The following is a 12,140-nucleotide window of genomic DNA, read 5'->3' on the forward strand; positions in this document are numbered from 1 at the left end:
CCACCCCCCCAGCTGCCAGCCTACCGGCTGGCCCGTGCCATGTCACAGCCCAGGTCACAGTATTTCTGCCTCTGAAGGAGACATGCTCTAAGCTTGGGGAGGGAGAACGGGATTTTTGGATATAAAAGAGACCAGTTTGAATGGAAACTAATCCAGTTTGTCTCAAACAGCCTAAATTCCTCCCACAGCATTCCCTGACCAAGACCTGCATTCTCCAGCCACCTGACTTGTTCTGTGTCTTGCTATGAAATTCTGAGTCCTCAGTTTTCCTCTTCCTTCTTTCCCACTGCATCTTACAGATGATTTGATCCTCTCCTTGCGAGAGAGTACAGACATTATATTTGGTGTTAGATGGAATTTCATTCTCTGTTTAATGGCTTCTGGGAAATAACTTTTCACACCTTATTTCCCCTTGACTGACCTAGACCACTAGTACAGGGTGCTGTGGTAAACTTTGCCTGTGCTTCGAGATCTGCCTGTGAGCTTTCCCTCAGGAAAGGGCACCCAGAGCCAACCCTCCAGGCTGCTCTTTCTGCAGCCGCATCCTCCCACCTTTTTGGACAACTGCCTGGGATATGGGACACTTTCATGGCCTGGAGAGCTGACAGACACAGGAGAAACTGGAGTGGTGGGTGATCCCCAGGCAGGGCAGAGATGCCCCAAGCTGCTTCTGTGCTCTCCCAGCAACTGCTCCTTGCAGCTTCTCCACTTATGCTCCCTTTTGAAATGTGGTTCCCCAGTCCTGGGCTGTGCAGGGATGGTGTTGTGTTGAGTGAGGGCCAAGGCAGGGCAACACGGGGGATCCACAGCTGGCTGCCCTGGTGAGACCAGTCCTCTCAGGGCCATGCTTTATTCAGAGGGATGACCTGCACTCCTGGCAGTCACAGCATAGGAAGCATCCTGATTGATTCAATCATGAATGCTGTGTGGAATAGACGTCTGGAGCTCCTGAGCCCACTAATCCCTCTGCCATGATCCCTGGAGAGATGAAACATTTCCTCTTAGTGCCCTGCTACTTGCATCTGCCCCAGCAGGCTGCTCTGCACAGACCTCACTGGGACCAGAACAGCTCCAGGCCATGGGCCCTCTTATCAGGCTCCATCTCCTGTCACTTTCAGGACCACTTCATTATCCTTTTATTAGCCCTCTTCTCCTGCTTATCGTTATTAATAATCACACTGGATCAGCTGGAGTGCTGACAGCTGCCCCTTGTCTATTCTTTCTGTCTATTTTAATCCTGCCTGCTTATCTGAAAGAAACCTGATCCTTTTTCTTTTAATTAAAGAAATTTGGTGAGCCAGCCCCTCCTTCATGCAGAGATAGGACTGATCACACCAGTGATATGGAGGGAGCAGGAAAAGGGGCAGATTACTGGGTGACAGTGTTTTCCACAGCCCAAAGATATGGGATGTCAGAGTAGAGGCTGGAAGAGATTAAGGCACATGTGCTGTGAGAAGAAACAGCACTGGGTCACTGTGAGGTACTTATTTTGGGGTCTCTGTATCTGGTCCAGTGTATTGATGCAGGGCTATGTGACTGCACTGTACCAGTGCAAGACAAGGGAGGCCTGTTCACCTTTCTCTGTTTAGTGTGGGTGGCAATAGCAATGCCAGGCTCAGAGCCTGTGTGAGTGGCCAGGGCTGTTGGGATCACTGCAGTTCCTACAGGGGCTATAGGAGTTTGTTTCTCTGTGCTTTATAGTGCTGCCAGAAGATGCAAGTGCTGGTCTTCACAATGATGCTCCCGCTTTGTGCTCCCACAGGCATTGCTTCCTGGGGCCAAGGATCTCATTCTAGTCTCTTAAAAATGCCTTGCTGGGCAGTTTGCTTGAGCTGAAATATTTGTGTTGTCAGTAGGGACAGGTCGCTCAAGAAAGGGCTGTGCAAATAGGCTGGGAGAAATTGTTGTGCTAATTCACACTTTTATGAACCCATAAACTCAAATCTGCATTCATTGCAATCTGCAAAGTGACTGGAGTGTGGGCTGAAATGCTTAGAAAGTGTTAATCAGGGGTCCGTAACAAAGCAAAATGCTCTGAAGTGCAGCAGCAGGAGCTTGGCCATAAGCAGCAGGAGTATTCAACCTTAGCACTAAACAGGCCGATTCTTTGGCTCTCAAATGCTTCATTTCAGATGCACAAGTTGCAGGTTGACTGGATGCGTATGCACCCTCTGCTACAGAATATGGCAACTGGCTCAGATTTGTAGGGCTGCTTCACCCGAGAGGCTGTGAACCCAGGAAGGGTATAGGGCAGAACTTCCTGATGCTCAAGTGAGAGTATAGCTCTGAAATCCTGTCAAGCAGAGCCATGCTGGCTTCTGTCCCTGGGCTTCTGTTGCTTGTGAGTATTGCAGCTGACTGGGATGAACATTAACCTGCAGTTCAAGTGTTGGTGATGGAACTGCCGCCCGTGTATGTGGCTTCATGGATCCTTTAAAAATATGTGATTCTCTAGCAATCAGAGGCAAGAATTGTGTATAGTGACATTTATGCTATTGCTTTCATGTGAAATGTCCTGCTGTTTACAGAAAATCTCTTCATCATTTCTTAATGTTGAACAAAATGTTTGAAAGATGAGAAAATGCAGGATTCACTTGTCTAAACTGACATGCTAGTAACTGATCAGCTTTTATTATCTGACCCTGCTCCTTCAGCAAAAATCATTCCTCTTTTGGACCCAAGTAAGGAAAATTCTCAGGTTGGTTTTTGGCCCTGAAATGATGAGGGACACTGTTTTTGGTGTAGTGGGACATTTTGAATCAGCCAAAAGAGATGGACTTACAGTCCATGTGATGGACTGAAGTCTTGCTCTGATCATTACCCTGATCAGCAGAACTATTCACAAAGTCAGGAAAATGCCTTGGGAAATTGCCAAAGAATTTGATCCAAGTCAGGCAACCTTCTCAGTGCCTGGAGTTCCAAAGCCAAATTGGAGCTAAGCTTGTGGCTCCCTGTGGCCTGTGAGGTTGTATGGACAAATGGCTGTAGGCTTGGTGAATCAACCTCACAAATAAATGGGCAATAACAGTTCAGGCTATGGTAGCTGTACCAGAGCTCACTCACTGCTAGTCCAGATAGCAAATGCCATCTAACCCAGAGGGATGAGAAGCAGCCTGGACTTGCCCTGCTGAGTGCTGTAAATTCTCTTCTTTAGGATCTGAGCTAGTTCCTTTAAAGCCTCTCTAGTATTGCCCCTCTGTATTGCTCGATGCCCCCAGAGATACTCTTATTCACTTCTATGGCTTTCAAATCCATAGTCACCAAGACTTCTGTGTGTCCCTGTGCATCAGGGATTGGATGCTCTTCATTTCATACAGAGGGACCAGAACTGTAGGCTGATAATTCAAGTTCTTCAGGGTCCCACAGTGAGACCGTGACACATCTAGGAACCAAATCCAGCCCCTCTGAGCATCCGTCCTGTTTCGCAGCCACATTACTTCACTAACTGAAATTATGCACAAGGCCAATATATTTGTTTATTTTGATTTTCAGCCAAGAGCTGGTTTCAGGCTACAGATCTCCTTCCAGATTTTCATAAACACAAAGTAAATCTTTATAGTCTCTGTACAAAACATCTTCCCCAGGAACAGCACAGCACACTTCCCACCTGGTAGTATGCCTGGTAAGATAGGAAACTGTAATCATGTCCTGCAAAAACTGCTTTCTACCATAAGGCTGCTCCACTTAGCCCAGAAATAGCCAGGGAAAGGGATGAGTTGTGAACTATTTTCCAGTGCAAACTCTGGAAGTCTGAAGCCAATAGGGCTCTTCAGCCTGCTGATGTCTCTCTCCACAGAGAGAGTTCTGCTGCTGAGTTCAGCAGATGACCACAACGTAGGGATTGAAAATCTCCATGCTGAGAGATGCACAGGCATTCAGAAAGGCTTTGGTAAGTCACACAGTAGCACACTGCCTTAAGATTAACAAGCAAATGTGGTGGGGTTTTTTGGTTGGTTGGTTGGTTGGTTGGTATCTTAAGTCACATGGTGGTCCAAGAGCCGTTAACAAAACTATGGGCCCTGCCTGTTCCAGGGCCTGTAAGCTCTTGTCAGAGGGTATCCCAGCCCCAACATAGTTCTTAATCAAGTGGGACTGGTTGTGGCACTGTCTGTGACAGCTTCTTGTGACATAAAACAGGCAGAGAGGGAGCTCTGTAAGATGCCTATGACTTGCATGACATGCAATTGAGTATAGAGTTTGGAGAATACTGTTCAGTAAAGGCAATGTCACCTTATGCAAATGTACCTGGAATAGTTGTGTCTATGTGGGTCTAAAACATCCATCCTTAACTTGTCAGATAAACAGGCTTTTTGTTTACATGAAGTGGACATATATTGTGTCATGCTGGATACAGGACTTTCCTTGGGTGGTGTGTCCCTGTGCCATATAGAGCATACCTATATCTCACCAGCTGAGCAGATTCTGTCTTGTTGGGCCCAGGCATCTGTTTGTCTATCAATATAACGTGCACATGCACCAGTGATGGCTGGGGTTGGAAGTATTTATGGCAATTAAAATGTTTTGCCTGGAAGCTGTTTTGGGGCTTTTTTGAAGTGAGGATTTTCAGACTTCAAGGTGTTAACAGCCCCTCTAAACGGTTTTGTTTTTTAATTGCAGCAAATGACTGTGGAGCCATTAAACATTCGCCTCTCTGCAGTTGTTTCTAAGCCCTTTCAGTCCTTCTTCTATTTATTCTGTTTAATTCAGTCAGGTAGCTTCAGGGCAGTGAAGATCAATACTTTACTTTGATAGAAAAGAGTCAGGTTTGAAACATAGAGATAAAACTGACACATTTTGTATAAATTTAATTAAAAATGCACCTTTAGTGGCTTGTTGCAAGCACAAAGCCAGCCCTCCATCTAGCTATCGCTCTCTCTCACTCTATGTCTCTCTCTTCCCTTTCTTGTTCCTAACAGGAAGATCTCTGAATCTGCCTCACCAACAAAGCATCTCATTTTATGATTTTTGTCTTGAAAGTTTAGCACTGAGGGAGCAGGATAGAAGGGATGTGAAATTCTAAACAGACCTTCTGCTCTCTCCCTGGTCCCATTCCTTTTGGTGGTGGTGATTGGGGGGACAGGGAAGGAGCCAGCCCCCCAGTGGAGAAAGGAGGGGGGGAAGAGGCCAATTTTTTTTTTTTTTTTTTTTTAAACCCGGCAGATTGGACACCCTGGGGCACTTTCTGTTTGGATCTGTAGCTTTCCTCCATTCCCACCCCCTCTTCTTGCTTTGTTAAACTGAGAATTATTTTTCTGACTACATGTGCATCCCTGATCCCACTAGGACAGTGCTGGCCACAAAGCAGTGTCTTTATTCTCTCTTTCTTTCTCCTCCCCTGCTCTCCCTCATTTCTTCCCTCTCCCTCTCTCCCTAACTCTGCTGCCAGTGGGCACATTTGTCTTGTGTTTTATAATATGGCCTCTTTCACCCCCTTCCCCTGCATCTCTCCCTCTCTCTCTCTCTCAATCCTGTTTGGCTCAGTTCATTTTTCACTTGAGTGCCTTTCCTCCCAGACTCCCCTCTGCTCTAGCCTCCCTCTGCTCAACACCAATAAAACACACACAACACAGGTAGAACAAGGTGCCAGGGCTCAGTGTGACAAACGACTCACACACCACTCAATAACCAGGGCTGTAAATTGCCCTCTCTTCACCCTCTGCCGCCTTCTGGGGACAGCAGCTTGGCTGGGCCCTTGTGAAATGGGCTGTCCTGATACAGGGTGGGATCAGGAAGTCCAGTGGGAATTGGACACCACCACCACCGGGGCAGAGACTTTTCCAGTGCTGTCTTTTGGGGTTGTGGGATTTAGTGTCTCTGATTCACTCCCCATGGGGCCAAGCAGCCCAAGGGGCCCCAGGGACTTGTTGGAAAATGGGAGTTTTGCCACAAAGGGGTGCAAAAGACCTGCCTGACCTACCCACCACTTAAATAAGTCATATTTTGAGGCCAAGAATTTCAAGACTTGTTCCATCCATACAAGCTTTGGGAGGGTTTTAAAGGGAAGGATGATTCCTGAGGGTCTCTCTGTGCCTGGGCTGGCAGCTCTGGCTGAGCCCCATATTACCTCTGAGAGCAGGGCCTCCATGGCTGGTGTTCCCTGTGTCTGCACCAACCCAGCTTAAGCATCTCAGACACCTACGCCCTACTGCTGATCCATGGCATGGCCTTCCCTGGGAAACGGCATCGCCCTGGCTGTGCACTCACACTGCACATTGTGTTGCTGAAGTGCTCACATGGGCTTGGTGCTGTGCACTTAAGTTTGGACAAACTTACAGGAGGGAGAAGTAGACCACCACCTGAGAAAAATAGACCACCTGCCAAGGAACAGGCAAGGGCAAAGTGGGTAACAAAGTAAATGTGAACAGCACCTCTCACCAGCCATCAGCACCTGCAACTGGATTCTTCCTGTGTCTTTGGAAGCCCCATCGAGAGCAGTGGCATTAAAGGGCACTTGGAAAATCATTGGTACATTATGGATGGTGTGGAGAAAGGGAGTGAGGGGACACAAAGTAGGTGTCATTGGGGGAGGCTGGACAGAAAGAAAGGAAAGGATCTAGAAGCTAATAAGCTTGACACTCATGCACAGGCCAGGTGAGCTTGTGAAGAAGGCTGAAGGACAAAGAGGCACAGCTGCATATACTGAAGAAGAAGCAGCAAAACTTAATAGGATGATGGGGCAAAGGAGAGGTGGCGTCTGCCTGCCTCTCCATGGGCCTGGGTGATCTGGGGGTGTGTCTGTGGTTGTCTATGGGTCCAGCTTGAGGCAGAACAGGGACTTTCAGATCCAGCCACAGGGAGTGATGTGCAGCTGCTGCACGGAAATGTACTCTTTGAATTCCACTGTGTCTGACTTAAGCTGTCAAACTGCAGTTGCTGTGAATTTTGCTTGAGAATCAGAAGATACTGTACAGGTGGTGCTGAGTTGTTCAACAAGATGCAAAGTGGGGTCCATACCCAATGGATTTCAGGTGCCAACCCCTCTTGTCTTAGGTAATTGCCAACTCTGGCAGATGTGCGTGTTTCCTGTTACTGGTTTCATTTGGCTCTGGGATTCCTCACCATCTCTCGCTGAGTTAATTTGTGGCAGTAATATATGTAGAACTTCTAGCCTCGTACCTGCAGGAGGCTGCATTTCAGCTGTGAGTGAAGAATGCATTTTGTAATTATTTTTTACTAGTACTTTAGCTTGTCAGTGTAAAAGGAAAATACTCATCTTTGTATTGCCCTGTGCCTCAGCCTGTGCTGGTCTCTCTGCTCTACAGCTCAAGCTGCTTGGTTTTACCAGCAGTAAAAGCAGAGAGTTTCCTTGCTGAGCTGAAGAGCGATGAGTTAACTCTGTCAGTGTGTCTACATAATACCGGCTGGAACACCAGTTAAAGTCCTCCTGAGTGATTCGTGGAGGTGAGTGCTGAGGGCTGGTTTCTCAGGGAGTGCGCCGGGAAGGAGCGTGCCGCACAGTGCACAGTCTGCAGACAGACAACTCTCGCGTCTGTTGCCTTTAATCACGGCAAATGAAAGTTTCTAAACAGCGGAAGATGCCAGGCTTTGTGTTCTGCCACCGGAGCTGCCTCTGCGCCGCCGTCAGTGCCGGTAATTGCAGACAGAAGCTGCTTTGTGTTAAAATGGCATCGGTAATTGAAACGGAATTCAGAATCAGGACCCTGCAGGCACCGCTCGGTGAAAGAAGAAAAAAAGATCGTTTGGGTCACATCTTTTGTAATTTGCGTTTAATAATCGTACCAGGAGGTACATACAAAGGGAGAGGAGAGATAAGACACAGCCCATTCCCCCTCCTCGCTCTGCCTTGCAGCCTTCCCACGGAATGGGGGAGCCTGGTGCCCCCCCCCTCCCCCCCACTCGCCTGGGCTGTGTGGTGGGAGGGCTGCCGGCTCCCTGCCACCGCGGCTCGGGGCTGCTTGTGAGGCCAGTACTGCTCACTGGCAGCCAGGAGAGAACGGCTCCTTGGGTTCGTGTTAAACTGGATGCTCAAGTTCTGGTCTTATGGTTAGGCTGAGGATTTATGGGCCCAGGTAGCTGGCTCTTGCTCAGTGGACCTCGCTCAGCTCTGCGCATCGGAGGACACTCCACTGGTTTGCAGTTTCTGAGTTTCCCATTGAAATGGGATCCTTCTGGTATCCTTCAGTGGGCTTCTGCAATTATGCCTGTACAAGTATATTCAGGCAAATGCAAGCTGTAGGATATGGCTCATGCTGAAATGTCCAAACTTCTCCCACCACAGCACAACAAAGTCTTCTCTGTTCTGCTTCTGGGAAATGGAATGTTGCCTGTGCTCCCCACAAATTTCAGCCAGGCTGTGCCTGAGAGGGCACAAGCTGGTGGGTACCAGCACCGTGCCTGGAGCCTGCCCATGCACAAAAAGCCCCAGTACTAGAGCCTGTGCCCTGGTACATTCACTAGAGTGGATGCAGCCTTGTGATTTCCTTCTTCACCTGTTTGGTGAGTGACTTTTGATCTCAGGATATTGGAGTTACCAGGGAAAGGCCATATAGCAACAAAAATATTGCAGAGATGCTCAAGAGAAGACTGCTGAAGAAAGATCGTGTCAAAGACTGTGAGGAAAATGTGGGTGCATACTGAGTGCAGGTAACTTCTGTTCTTTTTGGCTTCATGCTGTGGTTAGCTGATGCTTGTTTGGCCCTAGAAGAAGATGGATGCAGTCTCTTTTTCCTTTGTGTTGAAGTGCACAACACTGCTTGTGCTGCAGCCAGTGCTGCTCCCAGTCTGCCTGTTAGAGCAGGATAGTGGGTTGGATGGCCCTTTGGACTAAACTGGTACAGCCTGTTTCTCTCATGCTTCTGGCAGCTTGTCATGGTGTGCTTCTGCTGTGCTTACCATGGAGGTTGGGTTGAAGGCCCCAGAGAAGCCACAGCAAGGTGGTGATACAGATCTTCTCTTTCAGCCTCAAACTGTCCAGGGACATTCAGCTGCTCTTACAGTGCCATAAGTGTGCACTCATAAGTCTCTGCTCTGAAGACTGCATCATCCAATACAGGGTTGCCTTGTTCCCAAGCCCCTGATCCTGAAGGAGCTAAACCTGTCAGATACCTCCACCATAATCTCTGGGGTGGTCAAGACCTATGACATGTCATCTAGAACATGAGAACCAAGAAGATCTGGTTCTATGATCATATAGTCTGCTGATCTGCCCTGTGATTTCCCTTAGCTTTGCCTCTGTTGAACCTTGCTGTAGTGCAAATGTAACCCAGATTTCTTCCTCAGTAAAAAAACCCAGCACCACTTTTATTTCTTGTGCCAAACCCAACCACAGCAAACACACACCTAAGAAATGGCAGTTTCCATTCACATGTATTCCACTTTGGTGTTTATAAAACCCAGTGACAACCTGGGAGCTACTCTAAATCCAGATGAGATGAACACAGATGCAAGCAGAAACAGTCCATTCTACCCTTGAAGATTTAGTCTCTTTACCCTAGATTTCGAGTCCATTATGGGGACCAAACTCAGCTCTGTTTACCTTTGTTGGTGTCCTGTTAATCTCAGTGGAAAGGAGCACATGTTACTGCCTGGATTTATTTCATGCAATTTTCTCTACCATTTTCTCTACCATTAGGCTTGGCTTAGGGACAGGCTTCATTGTCACCTGTGAGGATACAAAGGAGACATCTCCAATGTCCAGCAGCTCCCCTATGCTCTGTATTGGTGCTGTAACCTCATGGTGTCCCTTGCGCACAAACTCTGCATTTCTTCCTTAAGCTGTTCCTGGCAGCTCACCATTTCACAGTTCTTGCCTATGGCCAGGAAGAGCATCATCTGTCAGCTACATCTGGAGCTGCCATCCTGCCTTCTCCCAGAGAGCCCAAGGGGTCCTTATCAGAGGACCAGAGCAGCAGTCATGACAGGAGAAATTTAGGCTGGGGAGAGGTACCTTGACTTCTTCTAGTTATAATTCCAAGGAAGAATCTTGTTAAAATTTAAGAGCTGATATCTTGATTTTTATTTAGCCGACAGAAGGCTAAACATGACTTGGCATTCCCCTGCTCAAATGTTGTCAGTAAGTACTCAGAAGTAAATATCCAGACACCTGAAATCAGATGAGGGAGAGCATCTGAAAGAGGTAAAGAGTTTCTCGTCTTGGTGGAGAGAGTGTCCAAGCTCTGTGTAACTACATGCAGACACCCAACCTTTCCCTTTTGCCTGAGCAACTAAGGCTGTATTAGCCTTTGGGTGCAGCAGCAGAGCTGATGGGGATGTCCCTAATTGGCTGAGGTGATCCATAAAAGGAACTGTGGATGCTTTGGCCTTTTCTCTCCAAGCCTTCCTCTCACTTCATACATGGCAAGGAATTAGCAAGCATCACCACGTTAGTCCTGTTCCTTGCCAGCATTTCAGGAAATGACAGTGTCACAGCCCTGCAAAGATACCCAGGTGAGCTGCACTGCTGCACATGCATGGCCTTCTGGCTGGGCATGTATGTCCTACAGTGTCATCAGCCATGGTGAGGTGCTGTGGTGATACTCCCCTACTACTTTCTTCTCTCCTTGGTTCAGTCCCAAATCCTCAGGTCAAGTTTTGGCATCTCCACATTGTTCCTCAATGGAGAACTAGAGATCTTAGATGGGTGGTCACATGTTAGGTGATAGAGAGAAGACAGATCTTGAAGAAGAAATGAGCCCTTCAGGCTTTGCATTGCTTTAGTAATGCTCTTGGGAGGCAGTTTTTGTGGACCTGCTGTTTGGCCCTCTGACAGCTGTGTCTCCTTTATGCTGTTCTGTTAGAGCTCCTTTTGTGTGTTGCAGGAGATGTCATTAGGAGGAGAAGGCCACAAGACTGTTGAAAACATCTTTCCGGTACATCTTTCTCACACACCCCTTCCATCACTACCCATCCCCACACAGGGATTACATTTGCACTTCACACACACTCACCTGGGAACCCCATACACCCACACCTACACACACTGACACAGATGCACCAGAGTCTTATTTTCTGTGTTCCCCGACCTTCCTTTCCTCCTCCCATCTGTTTGTTGAATAATTCCTGGCTAAGTAACTTTCTCTGGGCAGCCCCTGGGCTGGGCACAGGGACTTGCCCCCTCTCCCCCCTGGCTGTCCAGGGGGCCTTTGAACATGTGTTTCTGGGAGGCAGACACCAGCTGGCTGGGTGACATTTGCATAGTCAGCTAAAAGCCCACGAGCTGAGCTGGGAACGTCTGGAGGAGCCCATGGCAGGATGGAGGGAAGAGGGAAGCGCTGGTCAGCTCGAGGTCAGCTGGAACAGATTTCTCAACAAACAGACAGATGGTGAAAGGAGATGAGGGGTGGGGGGAGCATGCAAAGGCTCCTACATCAAATATATAAGTCGCTAAATGCAGTGTAAGTGACCAATGTGCCTATGGGCATGGTAGTCACCGTGCTGCTCCCTTCCAGTCCCATGGGCTGCATGCATGGGGTGAGCACAGGCTCTCATTGCTCTTGGTGCCAGGAAGGGGAACAGGGTGGACCATGGAGCACGGAAGGGGCAGGGAGAGGCATGGGACTCTATGGGGACCCAGTGCTGTGAAGCAGCAGCAGGAGCTGGAGGCTCCATGCAGCCTCCTGCAGCGAGCCAAAGGGGCCCTGTGGCCGGAGCTCCATCCAGGCACCAGCAGGGCTGCCATGACTGTGAGGACAGACCCCCCAGTTTGTCTAGCCGCACTGAGCTTACAAAGCATCACCCAGCTCAGCACGTTTGGGACTGGGATTTGTGCAGTACCAAGCACAAGATATCCTCATGGTACAGACCCCCCCATCCCTGTTGTTCCTGCCTGCTCTTTGCCCCGCTTCTCCCCCCACTCCAGCTAATTTCATTGGACTGAAAATAATAAAGCAATCTGTGTGGTTTTGCTCCTACAAGGACATGTCTTTGCTATTCCAAAATAACAGCAAAACATATTTACGAGCCCCTGTGCTGCCTTTGCCCTCTCTGCTGATCACTGTTCCCGGCTGCCTGCCTGCTTTCATGCTCTCTTCTGTCTGCACAGCCCATTCCTCAGGACAGAAAATACACTTTAGTTTTTCATCCCATGGCGCCTTTTGGAGCACTGGAGAAAAAAGCACTCCCTTAGCATGGGAATTGCTCAGGCAGAGAGAACTGACTTCTGTCCCCAGTGCTTAGAGTGG

Source organism: Corvus brachyrhynchos, unplaced genomic scaffold (assembly GCF_000691975.1).
Source record: "Corvus brachyrhynchos isolate BGI_N302 unplaced genomic scaffold, ASM69197v1 scaffold115, whole genome shotgun sequence".
Classification (NCBI taxonomy): domain Eukaryota; kingdom Metazoa; phylum Chordata; class Aves; order Passeriformes; family Corvidae; genus Corvus; species Corvus brachyrhynchos.